At 30.4% G+C, this 14,116-nt stretch overlaps 1 long non-coding RNA gene and 1 other non-coding gene across 2 annotated transcripts; one reads left to right on the top strand and one right to left on the bottom strand.

The window, feature by feature from the left end:
- Positions 1 to 3,400: 3,400 nt before the first annotated feature.
- Positions 3,401 to 13,601, top strand: LOC132713793 (uncharacterized). The gene is made up of 2 exons (XR_009623485.1): positions 3,401 to 3,464; positions 12,204 to 13,601. It is a non-coding gene; the product is annotated as an uncharacterized LOC132713793 (long non-coding RNA).
- Positions 6,105 to 6,177, bottom strand: Trnaa-agc (transfer RNA alanine (anticodon AGC)). Its single transcript has one exon. It is a non-coding gene; the product is annotated as a tRNA-Ala (tRNA).
- Positions 13,602 to 14,116: the final 515 nt, after the last annotated feature.

Below are 14,116 nucleotides of genomic sequence, written 5' to 3'. Positions count from 1 at the left end.
TAAGTGGAGATCATTATATATAAATGTAAGTGCAGTTCTAGTCCTCTTGAATATTAATACAATATTTCATATCATGAAATACAATGATATTGGCAATTTACATTTGCAATTTACATTCTATTATCATAATGATCCAAGTCACATTTGCAATTTTCATTGTATATAATCACCATGTTGGTTAAATTTTACATTTGCAATTTACATTGTATACATCATATTGACCAAATTTTACATTTGCAATTTTCATTGTATATAATTACCATGTTGGTTAAATTTTACATTTGCAATTTACATTGTATACATCATATTGACCAAATTTTACATTTGCAATTTACATTGTATGTATCATATTGATAAAATTTTACCAATAACATTGTATATATAATACTGGTCAAGTGTTACATTTGCAATATTGACAAAATCTGGAACAGGGAAATCTGTAAAAAGTGAAATGAAAACAATAAAAATATGTTGAAAATTGCAGATTTTGGTTGATAAGCCTGTTTATAAAATACTAGTACCTTGGAAAGTGCAACACCTCTCGTAACCACAACACTGACTCCAGCAGGGTTCAATCCTCGATAATCAATATTGAAGCAGAAAAAAACCCACAAAAAACATCAATATGAAGTGGGGCTCTGTCCTGGCTTCTTAAGTCTGTTGTTGTGAGTAAAAAAATCTAAATATGGAAAATGGCTCAGGGACAATCAAAACAAGAACAAGTATATCCTGTAGTTGAAAATCGCAGACTCACGTTTTATGAAATATGTTGATATAAAAATGAAATCTGCAATATCTTTCAGGCCCGCCTATTTCTTTAAAAAAAAAACAAATCCTTTGATAAATAATTACCGCATTGTAACGGATGTTTAAAAGATGTTCGTGACTATATTCTAATTTTCACAATATAAATACAGCTTTACTGTATACATGTATATACATAACCGTTTAATTATTAAATGAATGTTATATGCTTTGAGGTCTTTTTTTTTCCTTGAGAGAAATTTGTTACATTTTTGCATTATGGGTATTTCAACTCATTGGAATAAATGACTGATAATTGATATGTAAAATAATAAAGTGTAAGTGGCGCCACACAAAGAGTACTGCCGTTAATATAAGTATTATATGAACAAATAAAAAACCGTAATGTATTTCGTTTAATTACCACAATGATAACTATTAATCAAGTGTCTGGTGCTTATTCTAAAAGTATTATTGCATTTCATAACAGACAAATTAAAGACGCCGTTATGTTTTTTACAGCACCGTGGCTTATAGATATGAAAACCCGTTTTTTGTTGATAATCAGTGACGTCTAGTAAGAGATGTCGTTTATCAAGAGTTGTAATTTATACTGTGTATTTACTTGATGATGATAATTGGGAAATATTATGATATAATTAAATTACATGTACTTCAGACAGAAAATCCATTAGACTTAAAGTTAGAGGGAAAATGCTTTGATGAACGGTGCTATTATATTATTATATTGTCATAAAATATAAACATTAAAAGTGCATCTTTTGTAAAATGTTTACTTAGTTCATGTAGTATTAAAATAGAAGTAAAAAAAAAAGAATAAATCATTGGTTTTATCAAATATTTAAAGTTGAAACTAAGTAATTTACCATAGATTCATAATTTATCATTCGAAAAATTGCGGACGATGTCATTTTAATTTTTCTTTTTACTTGAAGATTATCTTGAAGATTATCAGTGCGGGCCTTAAAGGAGAAATCCATGTTGGATACATCCCTCAAATATCTAATTATTTCCACATTTCAAAATTTATCTGGAAAGGCCATTGTTTCATTTTGTTTGTGTTTTAATAACGATTATTATTATTATTATCAGACATTACAGAATATATTGTGTCACTACTGCATGGAACTAGAAAAACCGTACCGAAATTTATATAATTATGTTCCCTCTTAGACCCCATACTTCAAGAGCAACTTCTTAAAACTTCAGTTAAGTTACTAATGCCATCTGCTTTTGCTTCAGTACTAGTAATAGATGTCAACTTACTCAAGTGTTATATCAAATAAATAAATAAATTTTATTCGAAAATCACTCACCCCATCCCTTGATAAGCAGTTACCCCAATACTCAAGACAATGTGTTTCTTCTAGGAGGTTAATAAATTATCTTATTTCATTTCGTATATGCCACAAACACCGTCTTGCAAGTAATTGTGCAATATATTCGTGTTATCGGTAAATATCTACTGCAAAAAATAATTTTATTGCGGATCACACCTCCGTTAATTAAGATTTGTGATGATATAGAATACGAAGAAAAATGCTACAAAAACACCCTAACAATTCCAGGTACGATTCCACGAAATGGCGTTATAGTTAACATTAATAACTTCAATGAAACGTCTGCACGTAACAATTAATTAATCAGAGCCGGTGCACGGTATAAAACATTTACAATAATATATACTGCTGCGGAAAATACGTTTCCAAATCATGCAACCATGCTGGAGGATGTAATAATAAATGCTTTCTAAACAATGCTTGTTCCTAGTTGCTTTTTGTTGTTGCTGATTTTGTTGTTAAGTATGTATAAGATTTGTGTTTTTCTTACTTCTGTAGCTTAAGAGAATATATTTCTAATGCCGTTCTTTGAGCATCATTAATTCAGTTTTTGATATGTCTATCAACATAGCAAGTTTGTTTTACAAGTTATACTTTAACTCAAAAGGTCTAGCAATTATAACACAGACACTGTGACTGTTTTAAAAGCATGTTTCTTAATTATAAATTCACATTCTGGTGTTTGAGTACAATTAAAGAGAAATGAACGAGGTGTGCAAAGAAGTGAATAAAGCGAGATGCATTTTTTAACACAAAGGTGATTCCATTTTTTAAAGAACAAACATGAAAAACTGTTTATACTCAAGGGAAAACAGTCAAACACTAATATCCGTGATTGATGGAACAGCGCGGTGTCTTTCAACAGCATTTCTTAGATAATTCTTATCGGAAACAATAACACATTAAATATGAAAACATGTTTGCTTTTTCAGCAACTTTAGTATGCAAGAAGTAATCAACGGATTATCAAGGCATGCAAAGATGGCGTTCTTAATCAGGGAATCAGGACTGGAACACGCCATGCCATACTCTTAATATTTATGATCGTCTATGCAATTCCAATGACCAAGTACATTTTTCAAGGGTAGTTTGGTAAAATGTATGGAATCACGTGAAAGTTGACCTGCACTGTCCGCGTGTAATTTTACAATTAAAGCGGTTAATCTTTAAGGAAGGGCATAATTGATATGCACTAATCTTGTGTCACACAACAGTAAATTCTTTTAATTTTGAGTTGGTTCCCTTTATTACGTAAACGACATTTTTACAAAAGTTAGTTCCCTTTATTGCCTATACGTCTTTTGCACTAATGAACAGTTACCAATTTGACTCTTTATATGCATCATTAATAAATCTAAAGTAAGTATGTTTTAATTTAAATTAAACAAAAGTTTATTTGTAATTTGGACATGTATATAATTCTGATGTAAAATTTCATATAAATGGTAACTCATATTTACATATCCATTATTTGCAGTGAATTGCATCCCAGTATTCATTTTAAAAGAACTTTACGTATCTATACTTGTGACAATCAGTTTGATGTTCATCTTAAATAATAAAATTATTCAGTCCTGAATTGTATGACATTTGATATCCTGCCCATGTCTCTCGTACATCAATTTGATTTCTAAAGAAGAGTTACAATGATTAATAGCAATTTATTAGACTTATTAAAGAATTCTTTGTTTGTTTCAAATTCCTTCATTCCCGACTTCTATTTAGAACTGTCGCTCATGTGATTGATTTCTCACCTTACATAACATGAAATTTTTTCTTTAAAATCATGCAGTTTTCCAAAAAAAATAATCTAACCCCAGCTTAATATTTACTTCCAAAAGTAGCAATTTTAGATTAAGCGATATTTCTTCACAAAATCTAGAGGCTTAGGCCTTTTCCCAAACATGTGCATTCATATAAGAGTTGAAAAGAAATTATTACCCCTTTACAACATAACTTTTCAAAATGGAAGGGGCGCATGGCCAAATTACCTAGTATGATTATGCTTTAATTTATATTTTGAGGATGTTCAAGCTATTATTAAAAATATAGTTTACCTTTGGGGTATATACAAATATATTTACAGGCTTATAACTTATATAGATATACACTTAGCATGAATTGTAGACCAACAACTTTCATAACTGGAAACATACTTCAATGTTCTCAACATCTTTCTGATATATTTTTCTTTGAATATTGTCATACTTCAAGTTTTAGCAAGAAAGACCCCTTAAAGAGTTTTATAATTCTATTTTTAACACGTTAATTTCTTTGCAATAGAATATGATACTGTGTGATTATTGTCAGAATGTATTTACACATAACGTGTTCATTTTAAGTGTCATATGATATTGTGTTAATAAACTTCTATATTATATCAAAGCGGAAACTATACTTTAATATAAACATGTAATATGACTGTTCTCCTTGATATAGACGTGTGTAACATATTCTCTGTTTGTTTGTTTTTCAAATTTGTTAAGTTATTAGGGTGTTTTTTGTTTGTTTTTTTTTTGCTTCTGTACAAAAGGACAATATGCCAAGTTATGTTTCTATATAAAAGGGCAATGTACCTTGTAATGCTTCTGTAAAAAGGACAACTTTTTATGTTATGCTTCTGTAACAAAGGGCAGTGTGTCATGTTATGCTTCTGTAGAAAAGGCAATGTACCTTGAACATTATGCCTGCGTAGAAAAGGACAATGTTCCGCGTTATGCTTTTGTGACAACGGGCAATGTGCCATGTTATGCTTCTGTAGAAAATGGCAATGTCACATGTTATGTTATATTCTACATAGCACGTAAAATGTATTCAGTACACGCACATATTTTATATTGATAGCCAGTGCTTTGTAAAATTTGCAGAGTTCATTTCCTTGATTTAGAAACGCCATTTATGACAAGCGGCACTTTATAAATAAATATAATTACAAAAAAGACAATGTTGATATATTTATAGATCTAGTTTCTGAATATTGATATTTAACTGTTTATTCCATACGGAATATAATTAACTAATAACTAAATGAGTTAAATTTCATCGAAGTATCGACAAACGCACTTAACCTTTTATGACAGATTGCTAGAGCAAGTCCTATTAAAATTAGATTAATAGCTAACCTAGTAAGAACTTGGCTGATCCAATTACAGACGCAGAGTAAAATGGATATTCGGTTCAGGGTACCATATACTATGAGACTTCAATTATATGTGTCCTGAGTTCAGGCGACAGCTGGTCAGACCAAAATTTCTGGTAGTTTTTCGGATAACGCTGGCAAGACAGTTCATAATTTAGGTTTGTTTGTTTTTCTGGTTTTATGTTTTCTGGTATGTCATGAAGAGTCAGGACCTTTAATTAACTATCAATTCATTCTTAACCCATGAAAATGGTTTAACTATAACCCACTATAACCCGCTATTTGTGAAAATTGTGCATTTCACTAGTTTACGCATTTGAATAAATACATGTTTTTGTTCATGTTCTATACTCAAACTATGTGTTTAATATTCAAAATGGAATTATAATTCTCGATTAACTGAAATAGATAATAATTTATTAAAATATTGATAAAGTAAATTATTTGATTTATGCACGGATTTATATTACATATATATGTAATATAAATCCGTGATTTATGCAATCGTCATAGTGCATTTAAAAACACATTTCACTTAACGGTATTACAATTCCGGTCGTAACCGCAAAATATGATAATCAGTTAATAATAATAATAATAATAATAAAAATAATAATAATAATAATAATAATAATAATAATAAAAATAATAAAAATAATAGTAATAATAATAATAATAGTAATAACAATAATAATAATAATAAAACATTTTAAAAAAAACTAAAAAAAAAATTGGAGAATCCGGGTATCGATCCCGGTACCTTTTTTTCACATGCTAAGTGAGCTCTCTACCACTTGAGCATAATAATAATAATAATAGTAATAATAAAACATTTAAAAAAAAAAACTAAAAAAAAAATATGGAGAATCCGGGTATCGATCCCGGTCCCTCTCACATGCTAAGCGAGCGCTCTACCACTTGAGCTAATTCCCCTTCATATTGATTGTCACTGAAATAGCGTGGTGATTCGTTATAAGTTGTACATGTGTCAATTTCCCGCGTATTTCAAGGGCCCTTTTATATTTTGTCGAGTTTAAAATGGATAAATGTTTGCTGTGTCATTGATAAAATCATATGGTGATAATCCTGTTACATCTTGAACAAAATTTTAGTTGTAAATAATCTAAACAGCTAGAGCTTGAGTCGTGATTCTCGTTATCTCTACTGTATTGCTCTAGCTTTTCACCTTAATTGTTTTCATTTTATTCATTGTTTAAACAGTAGATCTAGAAACTTGAAGAGCCAGACCCCTATTTAAATAGGATATAGAATCTACATGTATTTTAATTCGAAATCTATTTGTTTGTACTATTTTATAAAATGCTTCATTCTGTATCTTCTGGACACCGGGAAATCAAGATAAATATTGAAAAGTAGATCTAGGCCTATTTCAAATGATAAACCATTATGACATGATATTTCATTTATAAAGTTTTTAATGGTAGATCTGTCAAATGAATGAAAAAAAATTATTCTTCGTAGATCTATATAATTAAGTAGATCTATTAAGATTCAATATTTATTCTACGTGTAGAAGTCTTACTGACCATAGTGATACATCTAATTCGAGGTTAAGCCCATTTAGAAAATATGTAAAGTGTAATGCTCTTTGTTCTCATCTAACATTACAAAATAATGGATATTAGAAATGGGTTTCAACTTCACTGAAAGAAGACCAAGGTTATTCAGGTGAAATTTTTACGAAAACCTTTGGCACTTGTTTTTCCACCACAAACGGCTATAAACATTATTTAAACGTGTGGACCCCTACAGATGTGTGAAAGAGGTAGGGGTAGGCGGCATATGGCTTATTACTTAACTAGCCTATTTTGTGTATTTGGTGAAATAGCTGTACATCACTGCTAGAATCAGGTACTTCGAGTATATGAATTCATGTTTCGCAGAAATTTGGAAATCATATATTTACGAGTATTTGAAAGTCGGATGAACATAAATGGTTTGATGGGAATCACGCGGATGCATCTAGTTTTTTTTTATTGTTCTATATACTTACGTTCTCGCCAATATTCCTATTTACATATGTACTTTTAATAGGGTTATGGTGACAACTTAAAAAAAACATTATTTCCGCGGGCAAAAATATATTGATAATATTCATAAATAAATAGGATTAGATGTTCGATTATATCGTCCCAAGGTCGGAACACAAATCAAACCGCGTGTATGTGTGTGTGTCTTAATTAATTGGAAAATATTCTAATTGTTATATCAAATATTGATACAAGAATATACTCTAAATAAATCATATTTCATACCGTATTCATTCCTAGTAATATTTGCTTAACAGATGAAAAATGCCGTGCGAGTTGTGAAACTTCGATACATGACGATTTTTATCGAGTCCTGAAGACTCATTTATCGTCCAATTCCAATATCCGTGCCCATTAAAGCGTGATAAGAATAGTGACAACTGAATTCCGTGACGTTTTAGTTCTGTATTGTTCTATGATTAAAGATTGTTTTGGCTTTGTTTAGGTATTTTTTTTTACTAATGGTCGTTCGTATAACAAGTACTCCGATTTATTTATATTGATATCAAAATGTAGCCCGCGTTCTGAAACTAGCCTGATGCCTTGGTTTGAACAAATCTGAAACTGGTGTTGTATGAGGGAACATGACCGTTACCTAGATAGGGTTGTAACCATCTTGATCAAAGGTTAGGTAGACACCTTTGAATTAACCATGGACTAAAAATATAATTCTTTTATCAGCTAAATATATATCATTCTAAATATTTGAAAAATAATGTAGAAAATTAAAATTGATTTATGAATTTTCTATTCATATTTCCTCTGGCTATTTTTTGCAGGATGGAATTTACGTTCGAATTGAAAGTATTGAAGAAATGAAGTGAAACATAGTTTTGAACGAGTGGGAAGGTCAAATATTAATTTTTATAATGTAAATAGGCGGTTACTGTCCTTTGATGTTTGTCATAGTAAAACCTCAATTTATAGGTGCGTATAGGTCTTGTTTTGATAAATTTGTTCTTTAAAAAAGCTGTGACATATCCTTGGAAACCACAAATGCTTTGCCAATATTTTAGGAACGCTGTGCGAGTGATTATTTCTGGCTCATTACATGTAACTATTCATTTAATGAACACTTTAACTACCAATTAAACATTTTATTATCTTAGGAAAAATGCACGATTTACGCCAAACATATTCCGCGTGTGCCTCTGGCGGGTATTTATCAGCAGAAATTTAAATTAATACGTTCTTGATATAATATATGTAATAAATATGTTTTAAGCATTGTTGCGCTTTCGACATAGTAATTTTACCCCAAGGGCGTACAAAATTCTGCAAATTACAGATCTTTTGATAAGGAAATAATTGTGTACACTTAATGACAACAAAAATGCAGATATCATAGTAATTACCCTTAAAACACAATTGTCTAAACAAATTGCGTTTCTGTCGGAATAAACAATATAACAAAGGTAAACTCAACTATCGACTGGTGAACTTTAAATAAACAGTTTATTTTCCGATGACATATTATGTTTAGCACTTCGAAGCTTAAGGGAATTAATTTTATAAGAGGTTGTAATAATCTGTGGGATAAGCATAGGTTAATCCTTGTAAATTTCACCCGATTAATAATGTACTAATCTTTAGTAAACCCCTTACTTCGAATCACGAGCGGCGGATTGGGTCGAAAAGTAGTTAGGACGAAAGCCAAGTTTTGGTACTACGCTAACTGCCAGTAGAATCTATTACGCCCCATTACTTTTCGCCCTTATCGAAAGGTTGTATCTAGTGTGTATTGTTAATTTGATTTGATTAAGATATAGATTTAGATTAATTGATCGTATCAGAGAGGGGTTAGAGAATGTTTGTTCTCTGTCTTAGAAACACACGATCCGTAATATAAATTAATATTGTTGATCGTATATAATTAAATGTAGCGTTTATCGGTAACATTTATCAAACCTACTAGTTCAGCAAAAATGTATTTATTTAAAAATAGGTATATGTTAATTTGCTTCGATGATAACGCCTAGAATAGAATTAAACTGATTAAAGTCTGCTTCTTTAATTTGATAAAAAAGAGAATGCACCGAAATTTTAACCTCAAGATATTTCCTTTAACACGCCAAACAGATGGTTTCTCATTCTAAACGCGGGCTTATATGCACGTGCAAATTGTAGCAGATGATTATAAATAAATGAGTTTTATTCTTCGTCAAAGTAAAACGAAAAGATTTTTAAAACAATTGTACGCAACCGTTAAGCAACTTAAATGGCTGAACAGTTTGACGTGCATGGAATAAATCTGTAAAGTAAAATAAATGTTTGTCACAAAATCACAATATTAGAAAGTGATTGTTTAAATGGAAACATCGTTTTGTTAGACACTTTAAATTGTAATTAGCATCAGCTGTTATATAAAGAAAGGTATGACATTAAAGTTTATTAACTTAAAGACATCTAATCAGCAGGGTTAAAAATCTTATGTATGTATCGTATATATATATTTCTTTTTAATCAAAAGATGGCATTGAGATAGATGTACGCCAACACAATACCTTCGCCTATTGATCGAATCCTTGGCAACTTACGGAAGAATTTATGAAAAAAGTGCGAAAGGATTACAATACACGGAAATAAAACAATAATAAAAGAATGGATATAAATATCTCACTAGATGTATACGATCATTGATTATGGGATGCACATCACTTGTAAAAGCTGTTACAGAAATTAAACCTGCTCATTCATTATTATTAATGTGTATACATTCCAGGAAAACGTTCATAAAATTTTGACTGCTAATCAATCCAATGATGCAATAAAGTTGCAGAAGGCCGATATAATAGCAAAAAGAATGCTCGGCAAGATAGTTTATATTATTTTATATATATTTATTTTATAAATCCATGATTTTTTGCAAGAATTTTGTTAAATTTTGAGACATATATCTTTATTACCATTGTGCGTGCAAAGTGCAGCAAAATTGCAAGCGATGGGCAAGGGATGCACAAATACTCTAATATATGAAAATGGTCGGCGCAATTTTTACAGCATGCCTGTAATGTGTAAAATTTAAAAGCAGGCATGATTTGTGAAAAAAATACAAAGTAGCAATATTGCCTATGGCACAACAGCCAAAAGCAGTGAGAGAGCTGAAATGTTAATATTTGCACTGAACAAAGACTGATGTATTGCGTAAATACTGCATTACAATGTGTGGAAAATAAAAAAGGTTAAAATAATCTTTAAATATGCAAACTAACTTTCCCAACATGTATTGGTACACTTTTTCATTACACCAAGACAGGGTCTTTCAAATAGAATTTCAAAGACCCTGACCAAGATCAGTTTTACAATAAGTAAAACGAATAATGGGGAAATTCACGTCTGCTGCTATATTTTAATGATTGCATACTTTGCAAAGCACCGTATTATAATGAATTTATATGTTTCATTTTCATAAACCGCTTTCAAAAGTGCGTTCATTTAACCCTTAACCTGCTAAATATATGTAATGGATTTGTCCAGTAATGAATTTGGACCGGTCCATTCAAAGTTTAAGGTATTTCAATATCAAAATTCCAACAACGAGCTACAACAAATTAGAGTTCCGGTTCCGTCAGGGCAAGGGTTTAATATCCATTCACTAGAGGAATAAAAACCATAATTGCGCATTTTAGATTATATGACATTATAACTATAGCACTGCAGGTGTTTATGTATATATTAACTCAAAAAAGGTTGAATAATAAAAATTGAATGAACGCGGGATCCATTAATTCGGCCATATTTTGTGAGAGAAAGGAAATGACTGTATTATTGACGGAAAGAAAAATTGCTTGCCGGAAAAATGGGTCAGACTTGAGCGAGCGCCATATGGCACCGTTATAAATCCCGTTTTATTGGCAAAATATTTATATGATGATAGTTGTTCCTGTAGCGTAAGTAGGCACGGGATTGTAGCTTGAGATCCTTGTTATGAAATACAACTTTGAAATCCACACAATGGATTAGTCTTTAACCGAAAACATATACATATATACACGTAATGTGTGCTTTTATGATAACAAATTGCTCCTATTTCATAATTTCAAAGATTTTCTATCTTAGTTATCGAGACCTCGCTGTTTTATGATGACCATCTTGAGACTTATATAGCTATAAAATATAGTTCCTGTCTGATGTAATTTTTATATCTAGCTGTAAAGGTTTTCTATGTAATGTAAAACTGCGGTAACTCGTCTTCATCTGTGATGATAGGGGATTGTTTGCACATTCAGCGTTTTTGTCTTATATGATTTTAACATGTTCAATTTTTGCAATGGACTTGCCCTGTTTTTAATATACTGGAACGTCCCATTGCCTGTTAAGAGGTAATATAACTTTAAAGCAATTCCAAACTTATATCTGTTGGTATTAGCTTGCCTTGTTGAGATTTGAAAGCAGACGGTAAATACCCATACCATATTCCATGGCTAGTGCTGTAACCGCAATTTGGTGCAGAGCTCGTTTGTACAAAATATGCCGGATACGCATTTTCTGCGCATTTGTTAATTATTGTTACCGGAAGTAACCATATGTTGATACTCAGTAACACCGATTTTTTTCTCTCTTAGAAATCTTTGATGTAAAAAGAGCTGTTTGATTAATACTTAAAATCTGGGAGCTAGTTCAGTTTTGGCCTTACTTGTATCACGGGTTTATTTTACAGATCCGTGCTTGTATCATTAGTGACACAGATTTAAAAGCGTTTGTGTTTTTGTTTTTTACAAGGGGAGACAAAAGTACTAGGTTTTTTTCTGTTGCACTTAAATCTGTATTATTGATGAGAAGTTTAGCTATGTTTTTTTACAATGCTAAAGTGGACTTGCTGAGAAGATCCCATCTCTCTTTCACTAAGACATTGATATCAACTGTCCTTGCGGGAGAAACCTTTGATGTGTTTTTCTTTCTTTTCAGATGAACATTTATATGGCTAGCACATCATTAACACACCGATTTTCAGATGTGTCTATGCAGTGCCGACTTATCTTTTAAAATAAAGATGCCATGAACCAGGTTTTGTCCAGAATGGGATTTTTCTATGTACTTTACACTGCCTGATCATCTCAAGAGATCGACTCCGGTATAAAACAAGAAGATGGATATATTGAAAAAATAGTCACATGTGACTTCTTTATTTAATCATGATATTCGTGAAATACCAATAGTAATAATTATATAAACAGTAATAACAGTTTATATACATCCTGGAACAATTGTTTTCTATAAATATACATAATATATACAGAGGACATCACAGGCGAAAAAATATGTAACATTACTAAGCTGTGGACACTCAGTGTTATTTTGTTTAAAGAAATTACGTCAAGAATGAGTGACCTTGCTCTATTCCTAACAACAAAAACTCAATAAACGTTTGGAAAATATCACTTTCCTTTTAGTCAAAACAAAAAAAAAACATAAATACTATTCAAGGGATTAATCTAAAATGTTTCTCTCATGAATCAAAATTTTCAACAAAAAAATGTCATAAACAAGGCAAAACATGCTTAAAGATGACCAATCATTACAATCATTATAAATTCTTTGAGTAAAAAAAACTTAAGGATAAAATTTTCTAAACAACTCTAACAGTATATGCATTCAATAAACTGTTGTCGTTCTTATATGGGTGTTTTTAGTAAAACAAAAATACTGTAAAAATATCTCTAAATCAAACAATTTGGACAAATCATTAACAAAAAGTCTTAAGAATAGAACAACTGTCAATAGCTTAGTTTATAATATGTTAACAATGTAGCAAATGGCACACTATTATGCACAATGTACTTTATGTTGATGAAAACATGAAAATACAAGAAATAATGAAATCAGTGAAAGATGACAGATAGAATGAGAAAATGATGAAATAATGACGTCATAGAAATGAGAATGAAACAAAAACAGATATGACTAAACTTTGTGACAGAAGTACAAAAAATGGCGACACAAAAAAAACGCATTTATGGACGAAACTTTTAATGGGCTTTGCCCAATGAAAATGGAATGACGGGAGACACGCCTGGTCACGTGATTCATTTTAACTGTGTATTCGCCTTTCTACAGCTTGAAATATACATATATCTTTATACTTATAATTAATCATTAACTATATGGATTGAATATTTTTCGTCTAGGATAAATTTTGTAGAAAAGAGGTTTGTCCAAATAGGCTGAGAGGAGAGAGATAAAATATTTCAAGGTTAAGAAGTTTCAAGGTCAAAATAAATTTCAAGATTGTTATAAAATAAATACAAAGATTCTAAATATACATAAAATCATCAAAATGCAAAACAAATCAAAAATGCACAAAAAGGGCACCAATTAAGTGTGTAAAATTAAAGAATAAAACCATTTTAAACTGTATTGTTCCTATTCTAAAGTGTATTTAACAATAAAGAAGGGGAGGGGGACAATTTTGATATATCATTTATATATGCCCTATATATCATATGTTAATCACATATCTTCGTATATTGTCAAACAATTAGCGTTTTTGTTCATCAATGAATTAACAAATAATAAATTTAAATAAATACTTTTAAGACTCAATATAAACATTTATTTTGTTGTTGAAGATTATCTTTGCAAAAAAAAAACATCCCTCTTACTTTAAGCACAGATCAAGATGTGGTCATTTTTTTGTCCAAAGTCTTATGACAATATGCAAATATATTTGATTCAACAAAATACTGAACAATTTTCATTAAGCAAAATCAAGCATATTCGTACAGCTATTAAGGTTGGTGGATACCTTAAACTTTATTTATAGATCAACAAAATTAAGGTATTTTAACAATTAAGAACAATTTGTGTACTATGTAAGTTAG

Source organism: Ruditapes philippinarum, unplaced genomic scaffold (genome assembly GCF_026571515.1).
Source record: "Ruditapes philippinarum isolate M1 unplaced genomic scaffold, ASM2657151v2 ctg321_1_1_1_1, whole genome shotgun sequence".
NCBI classification, from domain to species: Eukaryota; Metazoa; Mollusca; class Bivalvia; order Venerida; family Veneridae; genus Ruditapes; species Ruditapes philippinarum.
The sequence above is the reverse complement of the archived record's forward strand: the minus strand, read 5'-3'. Positions and strand labels throughout refer to the sequence as shown.